This window comes from Phyllobates terribilis, unplaced genomic scaffold, assembly GCF_046119375.1.
Source record: "Phyllobates terribilis strain yellow unplaced genomic scaffold, ASM4611937v1 Scaffold_7__3_contigs__length_470593459, whole genome shotgun sequence".
Lineage (NCBI taxonomy): Eukaryota > Metazoa > Chordata > Amphibia > Anura > Dendrobatidae > Phyllobates > Phyllobates terribilis.
The window spans coordinates 25,420,046-25,432,902 of NW_027362767.1; positions in this window are offsets into that span (position 1 = coordinate 25,420,046).

Sequence of the window (12,857 nt, forward strand, 5' to 3'; positions counted from 1 at the left end):
GATAAAAATTATTTTTAATTTGCAACATGGTGAAGGTTAGTATAGATGGACTAATAGACCAAGTCCCACACACTGCTTGAAGCCCAAATATTTTTTCAGAGCTAGATTTAGAAAAAAATTATATTGAATTTGCAACCTGATGGAGGTTAGAATAGATGGACTAATAGACCAAGTCCCACACACTGCTAGAAGCCCAAATATTTTTTCAGAGATAGATGCAGAAAAATATTATATTGAATTTGCAACCTGATGGAGGTCAGCATAGATGGATTAATAGAACAAGTCCCACACACTGCTAGAAGCCCAAATTTTTTTTCAGAGCTAGATGCAGATAAAAATTATTTTTAATTTGCAACCTGGTGGAGGTTATTATAGATGGACTATTAGACCAAGTCCCACACACTGCTAGAAGCCCAAATATTTTTTCAGAGCTAGATGCAGATAAAAAAAAAATTTTATTTGCTACCTGGTGGAGGTTAGTATAGATGGACTAATAGACCAAGTCCCACACACTGCTAGAAGCCCAAATATGTTTTCAGAGCTAGATGCAGAAAAAAATTATATTGTATTTGCAACATGATGGAGGTTAATATAGATGGACTAATAGAACAAGTCCCACACACTGCTAGAAGCCCAAATATTTTTTCAGAGCTAGATGCAGAAAAAAATTATATTGAATTTGCAACATGATGGAGGTCAGTATAGATGGACTAATAGACCTAGTCCCACACATTGCTAGAAGCCCAAATATTTTTTCAGAGCTAGATGCAGATAAAAATTATTTTTAATTTGCAACCTGGTGGAGGTTAGTATAGATGGACTAATAGACCAAGTTCCACACACTGCTAGAAGCCCAAATATTTTTTCAGAGCTAGATGCAGAAAAAAATTATATTCAATTTGCAACCTGATGGAGGTTAGTAAAGATGGACTAATAGACCAAGTTCCACACACTGCTAGAAGCCCAAATATTTTTTCAGAGCTAGATGCAGAAAAAATGATATTTAATTTGTAACCTGATGGAGGTTAGAATAGATGGACTAATAGACCAAGTCCCACACACTGCTAGAAGCCCAAATATTTTTTCAGTGATAGATGCAGAAAAATATTATATTGAATTTGCAACCTGATGGAGGTCAGTATAGATGCACTAATAGAACAAGTCCCACACACTGCTAGAAGCCCAAATTTTTTTTTCAGAGCTAGATGCAGATAAAAATTATTTTTAATTTGCAACCTGGTGGAGGTTATTATAGATGGACTATTAGACCAAGTCCAACACACTGCTAGAAGCCCAAATATTTTTTCAGAGCTAGATGCAGAGAAAAATTATTTTTAATTTGCAGCCTGGTGGAGGTTAGTATAGATGGACTAATAGATCAAGTCCCACACACTGCTAGAAGACCAAATATTTTTTCAGAGCTAGATGCAGAAAAATATTCTATTGAATTTGCAACTTGATGGAGGTTAGTATAGATGGACTCATAGACCAAGTCCCACACACTGCTTGAAGCCCAAATATTTTTTCAGAGCTAGATGCAGAAAAAAATTATATTGAATTTGCAACCTGATGGAGGTCAGTATAGATGAACTAATAGAACAAGTCCCACACACTGCTTGAAGCCCAAATATTTTTTCAGAGCTAGATGCAGATAAAAATTATTTTTAATTTGCAACATGGTGAAGGTTAGTATAGATGGACTAATAGACCAAGTCCCACACACTGCTTGAAGCCTAAATATTTTTTCAGAGCTAGATGCAGAAAAAAATTATACTGAATTTGCAACCTGATGGAGGTTAGAATAGATGGACTAATAGACCAAGTCCCACACACTGCTAGAAACCCAAATATTTTTTCAGAGATAGATGCAGAAAAATATTATATTGAATTTGCAACCTGATGGAGGTCAGCATAGATGGACTAATAGAACAAGTCCCACACACTGCTAGAAGCCCAAATTTTTTTTCAGAGCTAGATGCAGATAAAAATTATTTTTAATTTGCAACCTGGTGGAGGTTATTATAGATGGACTATTAGACCAAGTCCCACACACTGCTAGAAGCCAAAATATTTTTTCAGAGCTAGATGCAGATAAAAAATTTTTTTAATTTGCTACCTGGTGGAGGTTAGTATAGATGGACTAATAGACCAAGTCCCACACACTGCTAGAAGCCCAAATATTTTTTCAGAGCTAGATGCAGAAAAAAATTATATTGAATTTGCAACCTGATGGAGGTCAGTATAGATGAACTAATAGAACAAGTCCCACACACTGCTTGAAGCCCAAATATTTTTTCAGAGCTAGATGAAGATAAAAATTATTTTTAATTTGCAACATGATGGAGGTTATTATAGATGGACTATTAGACCAAGTCCCACACACTGCTAGAAGCCCAAATATTTTTTCAGAGCTAGATGCAGAAAAAAATTATATTGAATTTGCAACCTGATGGAGGTCAGTATAGATGGACTAATACACCAAGTTCCACACACTGCTAGAAGCCCAAAGATTTTTTCAGAGCTAGATGCAGATAAAAATTATTTTTAATTTGCAACCTGGTGGAATTTAATATAGATGGACTAATAGAACAAGTCTCACACACTGCTAGAAGCCCAAATATTTTTTCAGAGCTTGATGCAGAAAAAAATTATATTGAATTTGCAACCTGATGGAATTCAGTATAGATGGACTAATAGACCAAGTCCCACACCCTGCTAGAAGCCCAAATATTTTTTCAGCGCTAGATGCAGAAAAAAATTATATTGAATTTGCAACATGATGGAGGTCAGTATAGATGGACTAATAGACCAAGTCCCACAATTGCTAGAAGCCCAAATATTTTTTCAGAGCTAGATGCAGATAAAAATTATTTTTAATTTGCAACCTGGTGGAGGTTAGTATAGATGGACTAATAGACCAAGTTCCACACATTGCTAGAAGCCCAAATATTTTTTCAGAGCTAGATGCAGAAAAAAATTATATTCAATTTGCAACCTGATGGAGGTTAGTAAAGATGGACTAATAGACCAAGTCCGCCACACTGCTAGAAGCCCAAATATTTTTTCAGAGCTAGATGAAGAAAAAAATTATTTTTAATTTGCAACCTGGTGGAGGTTAGTATAGATGGACTAATAGATCAAGTCCCACACACTGCTAGAAGCCCAAAAATTTTTTCAGAGCTAGATGCAGATAAAAATTATTTTTAATTTGCAACCTGGTGGAGGTTAGTATAGATGGACTAATAGACCAAGTCCCACACACTGCTAGAAGCCCAAATATTTTTTCAGAGCTAGATGCACAAAAAAATTATATTGAATTTACAACCCGATGGAGGTCAGTATAGATGAACTAATAGACCAAGTCCCACACACTGCTAGAAGCCCAAATATTTTTTCAGAGCTAGATGCAGATAAAAATTATTTTTAGTTTGCAACCTGGTGGAGGTTAGTATAGATGGACTAATAGACCAAGTCCCACACACTGCTAGAAGCCCAAATATTTTTACAGAGCTAGATGCAGATAAAAATTATTTTTAATTTGCAACCTGGTGGAGGTTAGTATAGATGGACTAATAGACCAAATCCCACACACTGCTAGAAGCCCAAATATTTTTTCAGAGATAGATGCAGAAAAATATTATATTGAATTTGCAACCTGATGGAGGTCAGCATAGATGGACTAATAGAACAAGTCCCACACACTGCTAGAAGCCCAATTTTTTTTTCAGAGCTAGATGCAGATAAAAATTATTTTTAATTTGCAACCTGGTGGAGGTTATTATAGATGGACTAATAGACCAAGTCCCACACATTGCTAGAAGCCCAAATATTTTTTCAGAGCTAGATGCAGATAAAAAATATTTTTAATTTGCAACCTGGTGGAGGTTAGTATAGATGGACTAATAGACCAAGTTCCACACACTGCTAGAAGCCCAAATATTTTTTCAGAGCTAGATGTAGAAAAAAATTATATTCAATTTGCAACCTGATGGAGGTTAGTAAAGATGGACTAATAGACCAAGTCCCACACACTGCTAGAAGCCCAAATATTTTTTCAGAGCTAGATGCAGATAAAAATTATTTTTAGTTTGCAACCTGGTGGAGGTTAGTATAGATGGACTAATAGACCAAGTCCCACACACTGCTAGATGCCCAAATATTTTTTCAGAGCTAGATGCAGATAAAAATTATTTTTAATTTGTAACCTGGTGGAGGTTAGTATAGATGGACTAATAGACCAAGTCCCACACACTGCTAGAAGCCCAAATATTTTTTCAGAGCTAGATGCACAAAAAAATTATATTGAATTTGCAACCTGATGGAGGTCAGTATAGATGGACTAATAGACCAAGTCCCACACACTGCTAGAAGCCCAAATATTTTTTCAGAGCTAGATGCAGATAAAAATTATTTTTAGTTTGCAACCTGGTGGAGGTTAGTATAGATGGACTAATAGACCAAGTCCCACACACTGCTAGATGCGCAAATATTTTTTCAGAGCTAGATGCAGATAAAAATTATTTTTAATTTGCAACCTGGTGGAGGTTAGTATAGATGGACTAATAGACCAAATCCCACACACTGCTAGAAGCCCAAATATTTTTTTAGAGCTAGATGCAGAAAAAAATGATATTGAATTTGCAACCTGATGGAGGTTAGAATAGATGGACTAATAGACCAAGTCCCTCACACTGCTAGAAGCCCAAATATTTTTTCAGTGATAGATGCAGAAAAAAATTATATTGAATTTGCATCCTGATGGAGGTCAGTATAGATGGACTAATAGACCAAGTCCCACACACTGCTAGAAGCCCAAAGATTTTTTCAGAGCTAGATGCAGATAAAATTATTTTTAATTTGCAACCTGGTGGAGGTTAATATAGATGGACTAATAGACCAAGTCCCACACACTGCTAGAAGCCCAAATATTTTTTCAGAGCTAGATGCAGAAAAAAATGATATTGAATTTGCAACCTGATGGAGGTTAGAATAGATGGACTAATAGACCAAGTCCCACACACTGCTAGAAGCCCAATATTTTTTCAGTGATAGATGCACAAAAAAATTATATTGAATTTGCAACCTGATGGAGGTCAGTATAGATGGACTAATACACCAAGTCCCACACACTGCTAGAAGCCCAAAGATTTTTTCAGAGCTAGATGCAGATAAAATTATTTTTAATTTGCAACCTGGTGGAGGTTAATATAGATGGACTAATAGATCAACTCCCACACACTGCTAGAAGCCCAAATATTTTTTCAGAGCTAGATGCACAAAAAAATTATATTGAATTTGCAACCTGATGGAGGTCAGTATAGATGGACTAATAGACCAAGTCCCACACACCGCTAGAAGTCCAAATATTTTTTCAGAGCTAGATGCAGATAAAAATTATTTTTAGTTTGCAACCTGGTGGAGGTTAGTATAGATGGACTAATAGACCAAGTCCCACACACTGCTAGAAGCCCAAATATTTTTTCAGAGCTAGATGCAGATAAAAATTATTTTTAATTTGCAACCTGGTGGAGGTTAGTATAGATGGACTAATAGACCAAATCCCACACACTGTTGGAAGCCCAAATATTTTTTCAGAGCTAGATGCAGAAAATAATGATATTGAATTTGCAACCTGATGGAGGTTAGAATAGATGGACTAATAGACCAAGTCCCACACACTGCTAGAAGCCCAAATATTTTTTCAGTGATAGATGCAGAAAAAAATTATATTGAATTTGCAACCTGATGAAGGTCAGTATAGATGTACTAATACACCAAGTCCCACACACTGCTAGAAGCCCAAAGATTTTTTCAGAGCTAGATGCAGATAAAATTATTTTTAATTTGCAACCTGGTGCAGGTTAGTATAGATGGACTAATAGAACAAGTCCCACACACTGCTAGAAGCCCAAATATTTTTTCAGAGCTAGATGCACAAAAAAATTATATTGAATTTGCAACCTGGTGGAGGTTAGTATAGATGGACTAACAGACCAAATCCCACACACTGATAGAAGCCCAAAGATTTTTTCAGAGCTAGATGCAGAAAAAATTATTTTTAATTTGCAACCTGGTGGAGGTTAATATAGATGGACTAATAGACCAAGTCCCACACACTGCTAGAAGCCCAAATATTTTTTCAGAGCTAGATGCAGAAAAAAATGATATTGAATTTGCAACCTGATGGAGGTTAGAAGAGATGGACTAATAGACCAAGTCCCACACACTGCTAGAAGCCCAAATATTTTTTCAGTGATAGATGCACAAAAAAATTATATTGAATTTGCAACCTGATGGAGGTCAGTATAGATGGACTAATACACCAAGTCCCACACACTGCTAGAAGCCCAAAGATTTTTTCAGAGCTAGATGCAGATAAAATTATTTTTAATTTGCAACCTGGTGGAGGTTAATATAGATGAACTAATAGACCATGTCCCACACACTGATAGAAGCCCAAATATTTTTTCAGAGCTAGATGCACAAAAAAATTATATTGAATTTGCAACCTGATGGAGGTCGGTATAGATGGACTAATAGACCAAGTCCCACACACTGCTAGAAGCCCAAATATTTTTTCAGAGCTAGATGCAGATAAAAATTATTTTTAGTTTGCAACCTGGTGGAGGTTAGTATAGATGGACTAATAGACCAAGTCCCACACACTGCTAGAAGCCCAAATATTTTTTCAGAGCTAGATGCAGATAAAAATTATTTTTAATTTGCAACCTGGTGGAGGTTAGTATAGATGGACTAAGAGACCAAGTCCCACACACTGCTAGAAGCCCAAATTTTATTTTCAGAGCTAGATGCAGATAAAAATTATTTTTAATTTGCGAACTGTGGGAGATTATAATAGATGGACTAATAGACCAAGTCCCACACACTGCTAGAAGCCCAAATATTTTTTCAGAGCTAGATGCACAAAAAAATTATATTGAATTTGCAACCTGATGGAGGTCAGTATAGATGGACTAATAGACCAAGTCCCAAACACTGCTAGAAGCCCAAATAATTTTTCAGAGCTAGATGCAGATAAAAATTATTTTTAGATTGCAACCTGGTGGAGGTTAGTATAGATGGACTAATAGACCAAATCCCACACACTGCTAGAAGCCCAAATATTTTTTCAGAGCTAGATGCAGAAAAAAATGATATTGAATTTGCAACCTGATGGAGGTTAGCATAGATGGACTAATAGACAAAGTCCCACACACTGCTAGAAGCCCAAATATTTTTTCAGAGCTAGATGCAGAGAAAATTTAATTTGCAGCCTGATGGAGGTCAGTATAGATGGACTAATAGATCAAGTCCCACACACTGCTAGAAGCCCAAATATTTTTTCAGAGCTAGATGCAGAAAAATATTATATTGAATTTGCAACTTGATGGAGGTTAGTATAGATGGACTAAATGACAAGTCCCACACACTGCTTGAAGCCCAAATATTTTTTCAGAGCTAGATGCAGAAAAAAATTATATTGAATTTTCAACCTGATGGAGGTCAGTATAGATGGACTAATAGAACAAGTCCCACACACTGCTAGAAGCCCAAATATTTTTTCAGAGCTAGATGCAGATAAAATTATTTTTAATTTGCAACATGGTGAAGGTTAGTATAGATGGACTAATAGACCAAGTCCCACACACTGCTTGAAGCCCAAATATTTTTTCAGAGCTAGATGCAGATAAAAATTATTTTTAATTTGCAACCTGGTGGAGGTTAGTATAGATGGACTAATAGACCAAGTCCCACACACTGCTAGAAGCCCAAATATTTTTTCAGAGCTAGATGCACAAAAAAATTATATTGAATTTGCAACCTGATGGAGGTCAGTATAGATGGACTAATAGACCAAGTCCCACACACTGCTAGAAGCCCAAATATTTTTTCAGAGCTAGATGCAAATAATAATTATTTTTAGTTTGCAACCTGGTGGAGGTTAGCATAGATGGACTAATAGACCAAGTCCCACACACTGCTAGAAGCCCAAATATTTTTTCAGAGCTAGATGCAGATAAAAATTATTTTTAATTTGCAACCTGGTGGAGGTTAGTATAGATGGACTAATAGACCAAATCCCACACACTGCTAGAAGCCCAAATATTTTTTCAGAGCTAGATGCAGAAAAAAATGATATTGAATTTGCAACCTGATGGAGGTTAGAATAGATGGACTAACAGAGCAAGTCCCACACACTGCTAGAAGCCCAAATATTTTTTCAGAGATAGATGCAGAAAAATATTATATTGAATTTGCAACCTGATGGAGGTCAGCATAGATGGACTAATAGAACAAGTCCCACACACTGCTAGAAGCCCAAATTTTTTTTCAGAGCTAGATGCAGATAAAAATTATTTTTAATTTGCAACCTGGTGGAGGTTATTATAGATGGACTAATAGACCAAGTCCCACACATTGCTAGAAGCCCAAATATTTTTTCAGAGCTAGATGCAGATAAAAAATATTTTTAATTTGCAACCTGGTGGAGGTTAGTATAGATGGACTAATAGACCAAGTTCCACACACTGCTAGAAGCCCAAATATTTTTTCAGAGCTAGATGTAGAAAAAAATTATATTCAATTTGCAACCTGATGGAGGTTAGTAAAGATGGACTAATAGACCAAGTCCCACACACTGCTAGAAGCCCAAATATTTTTTCAGAGCTAGATGAAGAAAAAAATTATTTTTAATTTGCAACCTGTTGGAGGTTAGTATAGATGGACTAATAGATCAAGTCCCACACACTGCTAGAAGCCCAAAAATTTTTTCAGAGCTAGATGCAGATAAAAATTATTTTTAATTTGCAACCTGGTGGAGGTTAGTATAGATGGACTAATAGACCAAGTCCCACACACTGCTAGAAGCCCAAATATTTTTTCAGAGCTAGATGCACAAAAAAATTATATTGAATTTGCAACCTGATGGAGGTCAGTATAGATGGACTAATAGACCAAGTCCCACACACTGCTAGAAGCCCAAATATTTTTTCAGAGCTAGATGCAGATAAAAATTATTTTTAGTTTGCAACCTGGTGGAGGTTAGTATAGATGGACTAATAGACCAAGTCCCACACACTGCTAGAAGCCCAAATATTTTTTCAGAGCTAGATGCACAAAAAAATTATATTGAATTTGCAACCTGGTGGAGGTTAGTATAGATGGACTAACAGACCAAATCCCACACACTGATAGAAGCCCAAAGATTTTTTCAGAGCTAGATGCAGATAAAATTATTTTTAATTTGCAACCTGGTGGAGGTTAATATAGATGGACTAATAGACCAAGTCCCACACACTGCTAGAAGCCCAAATATTTTTTCAGAGCTAGATGCAGAAAAAAATGATATTGAATTTGCAACCTGATGGAGGTTAGCATAGATGGACTAATAGACAAAGTCCCACACACTGCTAGAAGCCCAAATATTTTTTCAGAGCTAGATGCAGAGAAAATTTAATTTGCAGCCTGATGGAGGTCAGTATAGATGGACTAATAGATCAAGTCCCACACACTGCTAGAAGCCCAAATATTTTTTCAGAGCTAGATGCAGAAAAATATTATATTGAATTTGCAACTTGATGGAGGTTAGTATAGATGGACTAAATGACAAGTCCCACACACTGCTTGAAGCCCAAATATTTTTTCAGAGCTAGATGCAGAAAAAAATTATATTGAATTTTCAACCTGATGGAGGTCAGTATAGATGGACTAATAGAACAAGTCCCACACACTGCTAGAAGCCCAAATATTTTTTCAGAGCTAGATGCAGATAAAATTATTTTTAATTTGCAACATGGTGAAGGTTAGTATAGATGGACTAATAGACCAAGTCCCACACACTGCTTGAAGCCCAAATATTTTTTCAGAGCTAGATGCAGATAAAAATTATTTTTAATTTGCAACCTGGTGGAGGTTAGTATAGATGGACTAATAGACCAAGTCCCACACACTGCTAGAAGCCCAAATATTTTTTCAGAGCTAGATGCACAAAAAAATTATATTGAATTTGCAACCTGATGGAGGTCAGTATAGATGGACTAATAGACCAAGTCCCACACACTGCTAGAAGCCCAAATATTTTTTCAGAGCTAGATGCAAATAATAATTATTTTTAGTTTGCAACCTGGTGGAGGTTAGCATAGATGGACTAATAGACCAAGTCCCACACACTGCTAGAAGCCCAAATATTTTTTCAGAGCTAGATGCAGATAAAAATTATTTTTAATTTGCAACCTGGTGGAGGTTAGTATAGATGGACTAATAGACCAAATCCCACACACTGCTAGAAGCCCAAATATTTTTTCAGAGCTAGATGCAGAAAAAAATGATATTGAATTTGCAACCTGATGGAGGTTAGAATAGATGGACTAACAGAGCAAGTCCCACACACTGCTAGAAGCCCAAATATTTTTTCAGAGATAGATGCAGAAAAATATTATATTGAATTTGCAACCTGATGGAGGTCAGCATAGATGGACTAATAGAACAAGTCCCACACACTGCTAGAAGCCCAAATTTTTTTTCAGAGCTAGATGCAGATAAAAATTATTTTTAATTTGCAACCTGGTGGAGGTTATTATAGATGGACTAATAGACCAAGTCCCACACATTGCTAGAAGCCCAAATATTTTTTCAGAGCTAGATGCAGATAAAAAATATTTTTAATTTGCAACCTGGTGGAGGTTAGTATAGATGGACTAATAGACCAAGTTCCACACACTGCTAGAAGCCCAAATATTTTTTCAGAGCTAGATGTAGAAAAAAATTATATTCAATTTGCAACCTGATGGAGGTTAGTAAAGATGGACTAATAGACCAAGTCCCACACACTGCTAGAAGCCCAAATATTTTTTCAGAGCTAGATGAAGAAAAAAATTATTTTTAATTTGCAACCTGTTGGAGGTTAGTATAGATGGACTAATAGATCAAGTCCCACACACTGCTAGAAGCCCAAAAATTTTTTCAGAGCTAGATGCAGATAAAAATTATTTTTAATTTGCAACCTGGTGGAGGTTAGTATAGATGGACTAATAGACCAAGTCCCACACACTGCTAGAAGCCCAAATATTTTTTCAGAGCTAGATGCACAAAAAAATTATATTGAATTTGCAACCTGATGGAGGTCAGTATAGATGGACTAATAGACCAAGTCCCACACACTGCTAGAAGCCCAAATATTTTTTCAGAGCTAGATGCAGATAAAAATTATTTTTAGTTTGCAACCTGGTGGAGGTTAGTATAGATGGACTAATAGACCAAGTCCCACACACTGCTAGAAGCCCAAATATTTTTTCAGAGCTAGATGCACAAAAAAATTATATTGAATTTGCAACCTGGTGGAGGTTAGTATAGATGGACTAACAGACCAAATCCCACACACTGATAGAAGCCCAAAGATTTTTTCAGAGCTAGATGCAGATAAAATTATTTTTAATTTGCAACCTGGTGGAGGTTAATATAGATGGACTAATAGACCAAGTCCCACACACTGCTAGAAGCCCAAATATTTTTTCAGAGCTAGATGCAGAAAAAAATGATATTGAATTTGCAACCTGATGGAGGTTAGAAGAGATGGACTAATAGACCAAGTCCCACACACTGCTAGAAGCCCAAATATTTTTTCAGTGATAGATGCACAAAAAAATTATATTGAATTTGCAACCTGATGGAGGTCAGTATAGATGGACTAATACACCAAGTCCCACACACTGCTAGAAGCCCAAAGATTTTTTCAGAGCTAGATGCAGATAAAATTATTTTTAATTTGCAACCTGGTGGAGGTTAATATAGATGAACTAATAGACCATGTCCCACACACTGCTAGAAGCCCAAATATTTTTTCAGAGCTAGATGCACAAAAAAATTATATTGAATTTGCAACCTGATGGAGGTCGGTATAAATGGACTAATAGACCAAGTCCCACACACTGCTAGAAGCCCAAATATTTTTTCAGAGCTAGATGCAGATAAAAATTATTTTTAGTTTGCAACCTGGTGGAGGTTAGTATAGATGGACTAATAGACCAAGTCCCACACACTGCTAGAAGCCCAAATATTTTTTCAGAGCTAGATGCAGATAAAAATTATTTTTAATTTGCAACCTGGTGGAGGTTAGTATAGATGGACTAAGAGACCAAGTCCCACACACTGCTAGAAGCCCAAATTTTATTTTCAGAGCTAGATGCAGATAAAAATTATTTTTAATTTGCGAACTGGGGGAGATTATTATAGATGGACTAATAGACCAAGTCCCACACACTGCTAGAAGCCCAAATATTTTTTCAGAGCTAGATGCACAAAAAAATTATATTGAATTTGCAACCTGATGGAGGTCAGTATAGATGGACTAATAGACCAAGTCCCAAACACTGCTAGAAGCCCAAATAATTTTTCAGAGCTAGATGCAGATAAAAATTATTTTTAGATTGCAACCTGGTGGAGGTTAGTATAGATGGACTAATAGACCAAATCCCACACACTGCTAGAAGCCCAAATATTTTTTCAGAGCTAGATGCAGAAAAAAATGATATTGAATTTGCAACCTGATGGAGGTTAGCATAGATGGACTAATAGACAAAGTCCCACACACTGCTAGAAGCCCAAATATTTTTTCAGAGCTAGATGCAGAGAAAAATTATTTTTAATTTGCAGCCTGATGGAGGTCAGTATAGATGGACTAATAGATCAAGTCCCACACACTGCTAGAAGCCCAAATATTTTTTCAGAGCTAGATGCAGAAAAATATTATATTGAATTTGCAACTTGATGGAGGTTAGTATAGATGGACTAAATGACAAGTCCCACACACTGCTTGAAGCCCAAATATTTTTTCAGAGCTAGATGCAGAAAAAAATTAT